At 45.5% G+C, this 14,055-nt stretch overlaps 1 long non-coding RNA gene across 1 annotated transcript; it reads right to left on the bottom strand.

The window, feature by feature from the left end:
- Window positions 1-1,909: 1,909 nt before the first annotated feature.
- Window positions 1,910-2,420, bottom strand: LOC112556045. Its single transcript, XR_003097603.1, has 2 exons — window positions 2,336-2,420; window positions 1,910-2,071 (listed from the first exon to the last, which is right to left on the bottom strand). It is a non-coding gene; the product is annotated as an uncharacterized LOC112556045 (long non-coding RNA).
- Window positions 2,421-14,055: the final 11,635 nt, after the last annotated feature.

Raw genomic sequence — 14,055 nt, 5'->3', positions numbered from 1 at the left:
CCTTGCCATGACATAGCTAGTCGCTGGCTGCTTGCCGTAATATATGCCTTTTTGCTGGCTTGGTGTAAAAACACAGTACCCTGCCACCCATGAAAATAGGGCAGAAGCCTAATCATAAAAAAATTATTGTATCATATCATATCTTAGCAACTTTAAGTCTAAATTCAAAACGTGTCTATTAAGAACAGTGACTTCACTAAAACCTTGTCTGACCATGAGCATGCATAACACGTGTCTGTACTTCCTTTGTGTATGAGCAGGTGTCTGTTGTAGAAGTGAGCATTGTTGTTAAGCGTGAATATGGGTGTTGGTTGTTGGTTAATTAGTTGACTTCTGTATATCATTACCTTGAAGTGCTCTGAACAGATTATTCAAAAAGTTCTATATAATGTTAAATTATCACTGTGGTGATCACATCTGTCAAAAATGTTTAAATGATATTTTGCTGAGACGATTGTAGTTTGACTTTTTTTGGACAAACTCCACAAGTGGATCTAAATATTTGATGCGTATAAAGGTACCACCACCGACAGCAGCAGCAACATCGTCATGAACGGCCAGAAACTGGAGGAGGTCAACAGCTTCAAGTATTTGGGTGCCACCCTGACTAGAGATGGTTGCTGTACAGCAGAGATCCGTATCAGGATTGGTATGGCAACATCCGCAATGTCCAGGCTGGATAGGATCTGGCGGAAGCAACTCAATCAGCTCAGTACCAAGCACAGGCTGTACAAGTCCCTCGTAGTGTCATCTACTCTACGGCTGCGAGACTTGGACGCTGCTTGCCGCAACGGAAAAGAAGCTCCAGGCCTTTGAGAAAAGTGCTTGAGAAAGCTGCTCCGCATCTCGTACCGCGAACACAAGACCAACGCATACGTAACGGAGCACCGTAACCTCCCGTGGGCCCACATGAGCCCTTCTGGCAACTAGTGAAGCGGCGCAAGCTCGCCTGGTTCGGTCACGTCACCCGCACAACACTGTCCAAGACGATCCTACAAGGAACCTCGAAGGGAGCCGTCGTCGTGGTCGTCGAGGAAAGCTGGGTCACCAACATTAAAGAATGGACCGAACGCGAGATGCCAGACCTGCTCTCATCTGCTCAAGACAGGACGGGTGGAGAAATTTCTGTCTGTTGCTGCTGCCGGACGGTCCCCCTACGCCGGACGGGCATGGGACTGACCTGACTGATAAAGGTACATATAGAAGCTTGTAATTTTAATCTCTTCGTATAATTGCCACTGTGTAAAGAGCTATTAGATTTTAGATATGAATATAGAATAAACACATGGAAAAATGTATATATGTTCGGTTGTTTATTAAATTTCTGTAAACTTTGTTGGTAAAGTTGGATCTTGACAGCAAATTTGTGAGAGAAAATAACAGTAAAAGATGATATAGAATAAAATCTGCTGATGAAATGCTAATGCAAGAAAACAAACTACTGAGATGCAGATACAAAATACAAAGCAATAGATAAAACAAAACTTAGCTCATGAACTTTGTCATAATAAATGATCTACATTCCATCAGTGTACTTTTGTAAGAAAATAAAATGTTGCATCATAATATCTGTAATCAAATTACGCATCATTACAGTGACTAAAATATAAAAATATATATGCATAACAAACAAAAGTGTTTTATTTTTATGCATGATAAAGTGGTATAAGAAGATTAATTGTACATAAAATTGTGTTCAGGTGTTGCAGCAATGTTATACACCCATAGAACCACGCTGCCAAAAAGTCTTAAAATGTTTCATGAGAAAGTACAATATGGATATTACGCTTATATTTAAAACTTCAGCTTAAGGTATTTCTTTCCACTTAATAATGCTCTTCTTGGAAATGAGTCTCTCACAGCCAACTTTGTTAATTGTTTTAAGAATTTACCAACCGCCAAATATTAATTTTTTATTTTAGTTGACTGCAAGGCCACCATTTTACATTTCAAACTTTTTTTTTTTTTTTTTTTTTTTTTAACATGCAAGATAATTTACAACACTGCTTTTGTCTAATGACAAGTTCAACGCAGATTCCATAATTTCCATCTGGCATCTTCTTGAATGGACCTGCATGATTACCACATACACATTGTAAACTATCTTTAAATAAGGAATCTTAGAAAACCCAAACGGGAAGGTCGAATTTATATCTGTTGTTCTTATTTTAAAAAAGCCTAACAAAACAATGAACATGCTAAAAAATATTAGTTCATTCACTGAATGCTGCACACATAACTGTTTTCAATCGTTGGCACAATTGATCTAGTACACAGACGTTAATATCTCATTTTATCACCAAAACGTTCATGCAGGTATTATATAGGGACTTACAAAGTTGGGCTACTGTAATTTGAGGACTGGACTCGCTCAGTTGCCAATCGACAACTAATTCACGATCGATTTTAATCACAGATTCATGGTTATCCGTTGACACTTCGAGTTGATTATTTATGCTTGATTACAGTTACTGTTCTCTATATGTCGAGTAGCTAAGGTAAGAGTTTTATTGATAAACAGTGAGATCAAGACCAAACTAACCTTCGTTATTAAACAAGCCCGATCAGAACACTTTCTGTAAACATTAAGCAGCAAACAACACCATGAACGTAGATCCTATCTACGTCAATGAACAACACGGATGAATATCACGTGATACACAATGTGAACAGTTGAAGAGGCTGAATGAATCTCACATAAAAAGTATACTCAAAAAACTTATCATATCGCAGACTTTATACTTAAACGCCGCTGTGTTGATCTGATTTTAGTAATCGTACAGTTATCGCAGTGGACAGGTTTTGGGTTACACTGACCTTTTATGGCATATTTTGCGTGCACTCCGATTGGCTGAATTTCCGCCCTCCTTATTTCAGGTGGGAAAAAGAATTCCGCTCACAGGGCAGCGAGCGCGCTGTCGCGAGGTAAGCCGTGGTCCCTGATTGGCCGAAGATAATCTCAACCAAAATATCAACCAATGAAAACAAACGGACAAGTATTTGCATATCATTTGCATCGACTGACGGGTATTTAGCTGGTGAATATCCACACTCGTTCATCTCTACCCTACCTCCTTTCCCTCTCCCACACAGTGCGAAATCGCCCTCGGGTGGAAGCACTTTCCCATCTAAACAACCTACCTACCTACTCGTTCATATTCATCACTGCTACTCACCGTAGACAGTCAGACCGCTGCAGACAGGTTAGTTTCCTTCATGTCTCGTTTTTTCATTAGTTGTCAAGACATTATTTCCAGTATCTTTCGCCGCATCCTACTTGACATATTTTGCCAATTATGCATATGTAAAGTCAACTCCTAGTGATGATGTAGTTAGATATGTTATAGGGTAGACACTATAGACACTATAGCAGCTGCCGGACACTGACAGCGCGTCTGTCAACCAGAAATCATGTTTGACTCTCTGAGCTGCTTGTGTGTGTTAGTACGACTCACACTGTGCCATCAGTTTTTCACACACTCTCTCCAACCTAAAACACCTTTTTATGCTTACCCTTTGTCAGCATCTCTAGTGTTTACTTTTTTGCACACTGCTCAGTGACGTGTGACAGGGGCAACAACTGACCAGTTAGGCCGTTAGGGGGTGTGAGGATGAGAGACGGGTCTGAGCTAGAAGGGGAGTGGGTAGAGTTTATATGAAGACTCGTAGGGTCTCGGGTCAGATTTTCTCGTTTGTTTGGTTTGCTGTTTTATTAGTTACTTTGGTGTGATTAAACAGGTAGGTAATCGAGTGTGACATCGTGCCTATGTACTGGTTGGTTATGCGGGTGCATGTTTATCGTTTTCTTCTCTTCTGTCTTGTGGTCATGTTAGTGAATGAAAGACAAAAAAAAAAAAAAAAAAAAAAAAAAAGAAGAAGAAAACCACACGCATGTACACGTTTGTTTTGTTAATCGGATCGCTGTAAGTAAGCGTAAGTAGATCAATGACAAATGAAGTAGGGTAGAGAATGGAAAGGAAGGTTCGGTCGAGTAACGCAGTGCTTGAGACAACCTCATCAGTCGTAGCTCGTCCAGTCTAGTCACGTGAATACGTCAGGTCGAAGCGTAAGTAAGAGGCAACATGGGCGGCGGCGGCTGTGGAGGTGGTGGGGTGTGCATGCCGCGCACGCGTCGACAGGTCTCGGTGACTCTGTAGTAGCCAGTCTGTACATACACGATGTGCTCCATTGCATGCAAGGATTACCTGTGACGGAGGGCTGAGTATCTGAAGTGCGAGCACTTAGAATAACTAGCCACGTAGCGATAAAAATCGACAGGCGGTGACAGATAATGTCTACCCTTCATGAATTTAGCCACATCACTGCCCAGTACGTTCTGATCATTAACAAGCATATCCACTGTGATCCTCCATGTACAGGCTCTCGATACCGAGGGTGACACTTCCACATCCTCAATCATTTGCCTCTGAGGTGCGCCCTGCCTCGCCGACCCCTAGCACTCGCAGCTCCTGGAGGCTGAGTTCTTTTACTTGCAGCGGAACATTTCTTTCTTGGTCACACGTGATCTCGTTCTGAAAGAGATTCTCATCGTCACTCAAACCCCTCTACTCCCTTTATTACTTCTGTCACTTGCCTGCAGCGGTTCAGTACCCACACCTGGAACTCTCATTTGCAAATATCCACCCGTGAATTATCTCTAGTTCTCAGGTAACAGCCAGCAGTCATAATACTGCCATATGTGCGTGCGTGTGTGTGTGTGTGTGTGGTGTGTGGTGTGGGGGGGGGGGTAGTTGGGGTGTGCGGGGTTGCGGTGTGTGTAGGGTGGGGGTGAGGAACTACCCATGTTCCGAAATACCCATGTCTAGCGAGCAACGGAGGTTCGGACCGAGCTACACAGTAGGTTCCTGCCATCGTACGCAGCGGCTAGTGAAGCGGTAATAGCAATGCTGACCGGGTGCACAGTCAAACTCCAGGTGCAGCGACCTTCTCCGAAATGCAATACCTCCTTCTAGACCAGCACCTGTCTCTGACAAGAGCAGACTGATGACAGAGGTCGATGAGGCATGACGGCTTATTTCGGTCCCTTCTGCGCCAGGTGACGGGTGGATGTGACAGGTGCACATGTCGCACAAGCCGTTCGCTGAGCCACCTGATGGGGCCTCGCGTCAACAAGTGCAACGGGTGCATGACACAGTTTGGATTCGGCGTTGTGCAGTTAAGATGTGCGGTTAACATACCTTCAGTAACCCACGTCCTCCACCGATCCATTCCCGGCGTCGGGTCTGTCCACCCCTCCACCCATCAACGCCAATACCGACAAGAGGGCGGAGTCCTGCACTAGCTGTGATGTCATAGGCCAGAGATCATAAACTTGTTATTTCATTGGATGATTGGCAAGCGCTACTTGATGAGTGACAGCAGCGTGTCATGTGTTTGTGGTAGACAATAAGTACAAAGCTGTTTCACAGAGAGGTGCACATTAGCATCCAGGTAATCTCACTGGCGACAGAGTTTGGTGACAAGAGGCTGACCACTGCACACAGGTAAGGTTCTGCTCGCTTCTAGATTTGTATACCGGTATAATGGGTAGCTTACAGGTGTGTGTGTCTGTGTGTACTCGCGGGGCGCTCGTGTGTGTGTTTGTGGGGGGATGGAGCTTACGTTTGTAAGGAATGGGGTGGATCATTACGCGAAGTGAAAAATATTGACTAACAGCATTATCCTTCCATCTGTCTCTCTATCCAACCATTAACTACTACCAGCTGACAAACAATGACACTGGTGCACTGGTCAGTTACTGTGGTAGGTAAGGTACTCAGGTTACTCCGATGTCTTTGTGTGGGGTGTGGCCATCAGTGTACCCCATACCTCTCTATGCACTCTTTTGTGGAAGAAATCAAGGTAAAGAGCAACAAGCTGGCACACTTATTTTGCTAATATTTAACCCGCAGTACTCAAAATGCTGATCGTGTGTGTGTGTGTGTGTGTGTGTGTGTGTGTGGTGTCATGTATGTGTGTGTAAGTGTGAAACTGCCCTGTGCACAGGCGAGAGTCGAAGATAAACATGAAAACAACAACAGAAAAAGAAATCTAAAGGGGAGGGGAGGCACAGGGGACACAACACCCGCACGTACAGCGGGGTAGCTCTAGGAAGCTACTTGCTCACGTTTTCCTCCGTCTGATTGTGGTTTGCCCTCTGACCCTGCGTGGGCTCCAATAATATTACTGGTCATACCGATAATTTATTATTGGACATTTCGTATGCACATTTGTAGTAATGAGCTAGAAGGGGAGTGGGTAGAGTTTATGTGGAGGTCAGATTTGTTTGTTTGTTTGATTGTTTGTTTTACTAGCTACGTAGGTGTCATTAAGCAGATAGATAATCGAGTGTGGTATCGTGCATATGTACTGGTTGGTTTTGCGTGTGCATGTTTACAGTTTTCTTCTCTTCTGTCTTGTGGTCAAGTAAGTGGATGAAAGACAGAAAAGAAGAAAGCCACACACACGTTTGTTTGTGTTGTTAAAACATGAGAAGATCGCTGTAAGTAAGCCTAAGTAGGTCGGTCACAGTTGACGAAGGGTAGAGAATGGAAAGGAAGGTTTGGTCGAGTAACGGAGAAAGGCTTGACGCGCCGTCATCACTCGTAACTAGATGAAACGGGTCACTGGAGCACACGGGGTAGATGGGAAAGTATAAACTATAAAGAGTAAACTATGTGGCGCGTGGCTGCCGTGGCGCCGGTTGGCGCTGCTTCGGCAGGTGTGTGCGCACGCGTCGATAGGGTATTCCGGGGTAGGGGACTTTACACCCCCCACCCACCCACCCCCCAATCCCCCACAACCCCATTAGGCCAGGCGCCGGTCGCCGGGTGGTATGACGAGCGGGCCGTACCCGGAGCGAAATGAAAGCGCTCATTCATAGCTTCAGGTGGTAACATGATCGCTCGCAACCATCCAGCCATCCTTGCTTATCATCACACGTTTATGAGCTAATCATAGCTTGTCATTACTGGTGAAAAAACGCATGCTGCCTTCTGGTGACAAGTCAAATTAGCCACTTGTTTGTTTTCTTACAAAGCGAGTTCGATATCAACATTACAGTGTGTGCATGTGAGAATAAAACATCAACTGTCCTCGCTTTGACATGAACTCCAACGACGCAAGCAGATGTTCTGAGGTTATCACCAACACCAGAAGAGTGGTCAATCGGTTATAACTTTGAAAACAGACCTACCACTGACTAACAACTACCAGCTGGTAACGTCGGATAGTCGAGTGGTTTAGTTTCCAAACCAAAAGGCTTGAACACCAACCGGTTCGAAACCCGAGGAACGAGGCTACCTCACTCTCGTGATGACAGCTACACTAATCATTACACAAACAACATAAAGTCTTAACTGAATACAACTCTGGAAAAGGTTGCAAAAGAATAGCTAAGCACTGGCTATCCCTATACAGAGGTCAGCGCCAACTGATGCATAAAACATAGTAGATCATGTAGATGTTCTACCTTGAGGATAAATAACAGCAGTCTCACCTCATGCCTCTGTCTACACAAACTAACGACAGAATAACAAACAACTGTCTGCCTTCAGCCGCTTGCTAACTCTCTATGAGTAATATTTCTTAATCGAAGGTTTACTAGACCCTCAGAAGCACTTTCTGGCGCACGTGAGATACAGGTCGAGAGTACTTACAGTTTTACAATAGTTAAATGATCATCATACAAACATTTCACTTCCGCTGATTTCATTAACGACCAACAAGTGTTCAGTCAATAATAATAACAATAAAAAATATTGTTTTACGGAAAGATACCCTTGTTATGACGCAGTCCACACCACTAGTCAAGTGGGGGACAAGTTCACCCGTCAGAATGAAATAATCTTGCACCACAGGCCGGAGTGTGTTTTACATTAATTTGTCGCAACAGACCATCAGCGACCTTCGCCGCAATCCAATCCCCCCTCTCAGGCCCCCACCTGCAGCTTACAAGAGCAGACTGATAATAGAGGTCGCTGAGGCATGACGGTTTAGTTCGGTCCCTCCTGCTCCATGGTGGAGGCGGGGGAGGAAGGCTTATTTCTCGCGTTTTAGTCGCGCGTGCCGCGTGCCCCTCCCTATTTCTCTTCTCTCTCTGTCTGTTCTTTTCACCCGCACGTTTCCACCAGAGCGATTCATGACGTGTCCTTCGTCCCTTCTGCTCCTGAATTAATGTCGCGCAGACACTTTGGGCACAGGCCCTCCGCTGATCCTCCTGAAGAGGGCATATGCTAACATCTGCACCGTGTGCATGACACATACCGGGTTTTGTCTTCTGCTGCCAAAAGTCCCTCTAGACAGAGGTGGCGTTTGGGGGTGGCAAATGGGGCGACCGCCCCAGGCCCCGCTCTCCAAGGGGCCCCGCGCTTCAGCCCCGAGGTCATCTTTATGACTTATTGCTGGCTGTGTTAAACAAGTTGTGACAAAAGAATTGACGTTCAGAAAACACTTCTAAGTTCTAATTAAGCAAATTATTGAACGCATGTCTTCACATCAAACCCGACAAAAATAACAAGCAGTTTACTAAGTTATCGCCACCATATTATTTCGCTTTAAGAAAAAGCCGCTACTGTCACAAACGGTGGGAAAGGTTAACAACAATTAAAACACTAAATTCGTGCGTTATTTCGCGAAATTCATGCAGCCTATCTAACTGTATATAAATCAGTGCTTCAGACATCATATCAATAGGGATGTTGATATACGTACTCCATTACCCTGGCCCCGCGCGGATGGTCGGCCCCAGGCCCCGCGTGTTCTTAACGCCGCCTCTGTGTGAAATTAACCCATTCTTTATTGGAAATCTTTTTTTCTTTCTTGTCGATGTTGAGTGGGACAAGAGCTTTCACCTACAGACACCTACTATACTACTTTCACCTACTATCCCACTGTAGAGGTTTGGGGTGAGGAACAGTCGCAGCTGGGGAAAGCGCTGATAAGAAGGAGCAGGGGCGAGGGCGGTGGGACGGTGGAGTAGTTCCCCCTTACACACCTTACTTTACGTGCTCCTAACGCAGCCTGGGCCTCTGAGACCTCCGCGACTAGCGAAGAGGGAAGGCTGCTCGCCCCGTCTTTCTTCCCATCCCATCAGCGCCACCACGGACAAGAGGGCGGAGTCCGACAAGAGGGCGGAGTCTAGCCTAGCAGTGTGACATCTGTTGCTGTAAGACTATTAGTATAAAGCTGTTTGACAGAGAGGTGCACATTAGGTAATCTAACTAGCGATAGAGTTTGGTGACAAGAGGCTGACCACTGCAGACAGGTAAGGTCTGTTTGTTTCTAGAATTGTATGCCGGTAGAGTGGGTAGCTTACAGGTGTGTGTGTGGGAAGCATGAAGCTTACGTTTGTAAGGAATGGGGTGGATTGCCTGTTACGCGAAGTAAAAATAACCATTAACAGCAGCATCTATCCATGTGTCCATCCACACAACCATTAACTACTACCAGCTGACAAAGAATGACACTGGTGCACTGGCCAAAGGAACTTTAGTTGTTAATCGTCTGGATATTCTCTTAGTTATATCAGAACATAGCTATGGGTATCCACTGTCAATATAAGTTTTACAATAGTTAACTGATCATCATAGGAACATTTCACATTCCAGTCCGCTACTTTCGTTAACGACCAACAAGTGTTCAGTCAATAAATTCACAGTAAAAACATTTTTCTTTCCGTAAAGATACAGTTGTTATGATCAGCAGCTCGTGTCCCGACTCCTGTCTGATGGTTTCTAAGGAAACGCAGTCCAAACTAGTCGAGTGGGTGACAAGTTCACCCGTCAGAATAAATGAATCTTGACACCACAGGCCGGAGTATGTTTCTGTCGCAACAGACCGTCAGCAACCTTCTCCGCAATCCAATCCTCCTTCCAGGCCTCTGTCGCGTAACGCAGTCGGGAGTCGCGGGACTTGTTCTCTCACAGACACACTCGCAATCACACAAACCTCCACGCGCCCGACGCGAGCCACGAAGCCAGTCACTCCTCAGTGGACACAAAACACGTACGCGAAGTTACAACACAAGACTGAAGTTTATTGGCGGTAGCAGGGTCTGACCACGAACTCAAAATAGATAAGAAAGAAAAAAAAAGAAAAAAAAACCCATTATACAAATTGACAAACAAAACAAATAGGGGAGAGCCCCGAGATTTAAAAAAAAGGAAAAAAGAAAAAAAAAAAAAGAAAAAAAACAAAAAGGAAATCAGATACACACAGCCCCTCTAACTAATGTCGAACGCGTGGTCCGACGCGGCACACAACTTTCATCTCAGTTCACAGGTTGTTTCCCCACTTTCCAGGCCACTGCCTGAGACACCCGCCGCTCATAGCCAGGGGTAAGGTACTGGGTCACGCCCTCTGCTCTTGGCAAGAAATATCCGTCCTCGCGACTCGAGTGTCGGGGCTTGGTCCCATGCAGGTTGTTAGCGGCCTCCGTCCTCAGTTTGCTGCCAGTCTTGCTCAACGGTCTATCTTGCTACACTCCCTCCCCTTGACGCAGGCTGTGCGTTCCCTTGTTGTTACCCCCTCGTCGCCAACACCGACAGAGAGAGAAGTCGGGGACTCCACGCGCAGAGGGTTTAGGTGAGGACAGGAGGTCATACAGTGTTTTTTCATTGGATACAACCCATGGATTGTGCTCGCCAGTCGTCACCGAGCTGAAGTCGGTCTCTCAAAACACTATTATCTGTCGCTGCTGAGACTATAAGTACAAAGCTGTTTGACAGCGAGGTGCACATTAGCATCCAGGTAATCTCACTAGCGACAGAGTTTGGTGACAAGAAGCTGACCACTACAAACAGGTAAGGTTCTGCTCGCTTCTAGAATTGTATACCGGTATAATGGGTAGCTTACAGGTGTGTGTGTGTCTGTGTGTGTGACTGTGGGGGGCATGAAGCTTACGTTTGTAAAGATTGGAGTGGGCTGCATGTTAGGCGAAGAAAAAATAATAATTAGCAGCAGCATCCATCCACACAACCATTGACCACTACCAGCTGACAAACACTTACACTGGTGCACTGGTCAGTTACTGTGGTAGGTAAGGTACTCAGGAAATCAAGGTAAAGAGCAACAAGCTGGCACACTTATTTTGTTAATATTTCGCTTGCTGTACTTAAAAAGCTGTCGTGCGTGTGGTGTCGTATGTGTGTGTGTGTGTGTTTTAAAGTCATGTTTTGAGATCGTGCACCGCTCGCGCCGCCGTGGGCATTTTAAGGCGTGGCCACAGCTGGAGTGACGTTCCGAGGTCTGGTTGATTGGCATGGTTGTAACGGACTGATGTGATGAAGCAATGATTGAAGATTGAAGAGCTCTGGCGATGTTTACCATTAATCCTTTGACGCAAACTGTTATTAGCAACTGTTAACCATGGCAAGAGCGCACACAACGAGAAACTGTATTTTGTTTGGCTACCGGACACGAGAGTTTTGTGAAGTTTTTTTGTGCTGACAAAACCATTTTGACTCTTCAAATACTACGATACAACGCTGTGTTTGAGTGTAGATATTTTACATTATAATTCACATATTAAAAAAAATATATCAAAACATACTAAGAGGATTTCTTCAATAGCAAGGGATTCCTAGGTCCTCGCGGATACAAAACAAAGTGACCGGAAGTTGTGACGAACTTACTCTTCCACACAGCGGTCATGAGTTGAGTCAACGCTGTCCCACTGCGGCCGTCTCGAGTTTTCTGTCATGGTTATTGAATAAAGTCTCTGGCAGCCTTGGACTCTCCCAGGAAAGAATTTATGTATATCGCTGACCTTGACCGCCCAGCAGGCTTGACCTATTTCTGCGCTAATCGATGTGCGAGTCCCTGACCAAGCAGAAGGTGCATATATCCACACTCATTCATATGCATCACTGAAACTCACCGTAGACAGACAGACCGCTGCAGACAGGTTAGTTTCTTTCCTTTGTCCTGTTTTTCCATTAGTTGTCAAGACATTATTTCCAGTATCTTACGCCTCATCCTACTTGATTGATTTTGTCAGTTAACGTGTATATGTAAAGTCAGATCCTAGTGATGATGTAGTTAAATACGTTAGTGTAGACACTATAGCAACTGCCTGACACTCTGACAGGGCGTCTGTAAAATAAACAAAATGTGCCAGAAATCATTTTTGACTCTCTTACCTGATTCGGAAGGAAAGGGGGAGATGAAGTCTGCTCGTGTGGGTTTGTACGACGACTCGGACTGTGCCATCATTATTTGTCACACCACAGCAGCCTTTTTTATGCTTAACCTTTGTCGGGCTCTCTAGTGTTGTTTACTTGTTTACACACTGCTCTGTGATGTGTGACCGGGGCAACAACTGACCAGTGAGTGAGAGACAGGGCTGAGCTAGAAGGGGAGTGGGTAGAGTTTATGTAGAGACGCGTAGGGTTTCGGGTCAGATTTTGCTTCTGTGTTTGGTTTTTTGTTTTACTACTTACGTTCTTAACCTTGTTTGAGGTACCAAACCCACAAGTTTCATATGCACATTCACCAAACCCTTCTTTAATGTTATCACGAATTGCGGGGTGTCCTGACTTCCGTGCATTTCATTCCGTAGCGCCGAAGGGCGCTGCTTGCTTTTCGCTCTTGCAACCGAATCATCGGTTCAACATTTCCACTTGCTGAGCGTTCACCCGATCGACACGGGCGCGCTCTTTCACTCGAGACACAGTCAAGCGTTAGGAGCACGACGAACCCCTCTCTCTGCTCAACCAGCCTGCGCCTGAGCCGTGAGAAATGCGGACAGGCGAGAGCGCGAATGCACGAGCCAAACTCAATAGCAATTCTTCGGTCCGCTTCGAAACCGGATGGCGTGACGCAGACAACGATCGCTTTCGACCGAGGGCGTCGCACGCCGAGCGAGCCCCGTGCTCACCTCCCACCTCGGCACGGCGCAAGCTGTGCCCCCTCCCTTCCACTGCGTTATCGCCAACACCATCTCCAACAGGAGAGAGAAGTGGCGGAATCCTCGCGTAGCTGTGACAGCACAGGCGAGATATATATTGCCCAGTTCTTGTCGCCGTCATACACTGTTCGTTGGATCTTCCCCAGTCGTCACTGAACAAGAAGGTCGCGATCACATACAAACATTGTTTCATCTGTTGCTGGAAGACTATTAGTACAAAGCTGTTTGACAGCGAGGTGCACATCATCCAGGTAATCTCACTGGCGACAGAGTTTGGTGACAAGAGGCTGAGCACTCCAAATAGGTAAGGTTCTGCTCTCTTCTAGATTTGTATGCTTACAGGTGTGTGTCTGTGTGTGTGTGACTGTGGGGGGCATGAAGCTTACGTTTGTAAGGATTGGGGTGGGCTGCATATTAAGCAAAGAAAAAATAATAATTAGCAACAGCATCCATCTACCAAATCTGTCTGCCGAGGAGCATTGGAGCAGGAGGAGGAGAAGGAGGAAGAAGAAGAATTTCGGGTGACACCATCTTATCGTGATCTGCCCACCTTACATTAACTAGACTTATCATTACTATGAATACCCTTGTTGTGTTGTGATACATTGTCACTACTGAATATTTTGATCTGCAATACACAAATTACAACTATGTTAGTTAATTCATCATGGGAAATAAACTGACACTTGATTGATGATGTCTGATGGAAGGATAATAGAAGGAAATAATTATTTAAATCACAGCTACCAGTCCACCATGTTCTGCTTTTGCCTCTGTTAAAATTGAGATTGCAAGCTGCACATCTTGTTGTCACTATTGTCTGCTGGTCTGCACGAAGCACGTGTTCCTGCTCACAACGACAATAAACAAAGTCCTTCATTGAAAGCGCAGCCATCCCCCCTTCCTCCACCATCAGCTGCCGTTGTAGTTACACCGTCGCATCTAAACCCAAATACCAAGCTGGCCCCCCACCCATACCCCGACAACATCTAGGTTCGTTTCCCCCCTGTGATGGTCTGACTGAAAGCGAAGTTCAGGGTTACAATTGTTAGGCGGCTTGTTTGTCGACAGTCAGGAGGTCATGGGTCATTACGTCACGTTCCCAAGCGCCGCTAGCGCACGGAAAATTTTCCTTGTGAATGAAGTTT

This window comes from Pomacea canaliculata, unplaced genomic scaffold (genome assembly GCF_003073045.1).
Source record: "Pomacea canaliculata isolate SZHN2017 unplaced genomic scaffold, ASM307304v1 utg86_pilon, whole genome shotgun sequence".
Taxonomy (NCBI): Eukaryota; Metazoa; Mollusca; class Gastropoda; order Architaenioglossa; family Ampullariidae; genus Pomacea; species Pomacea canaliculata.
The sequence above is the reverse complement of the archived record's forward strand: the minus strand, read 5'-3'. Positions and strand labels throughout refer to the sequence as shown.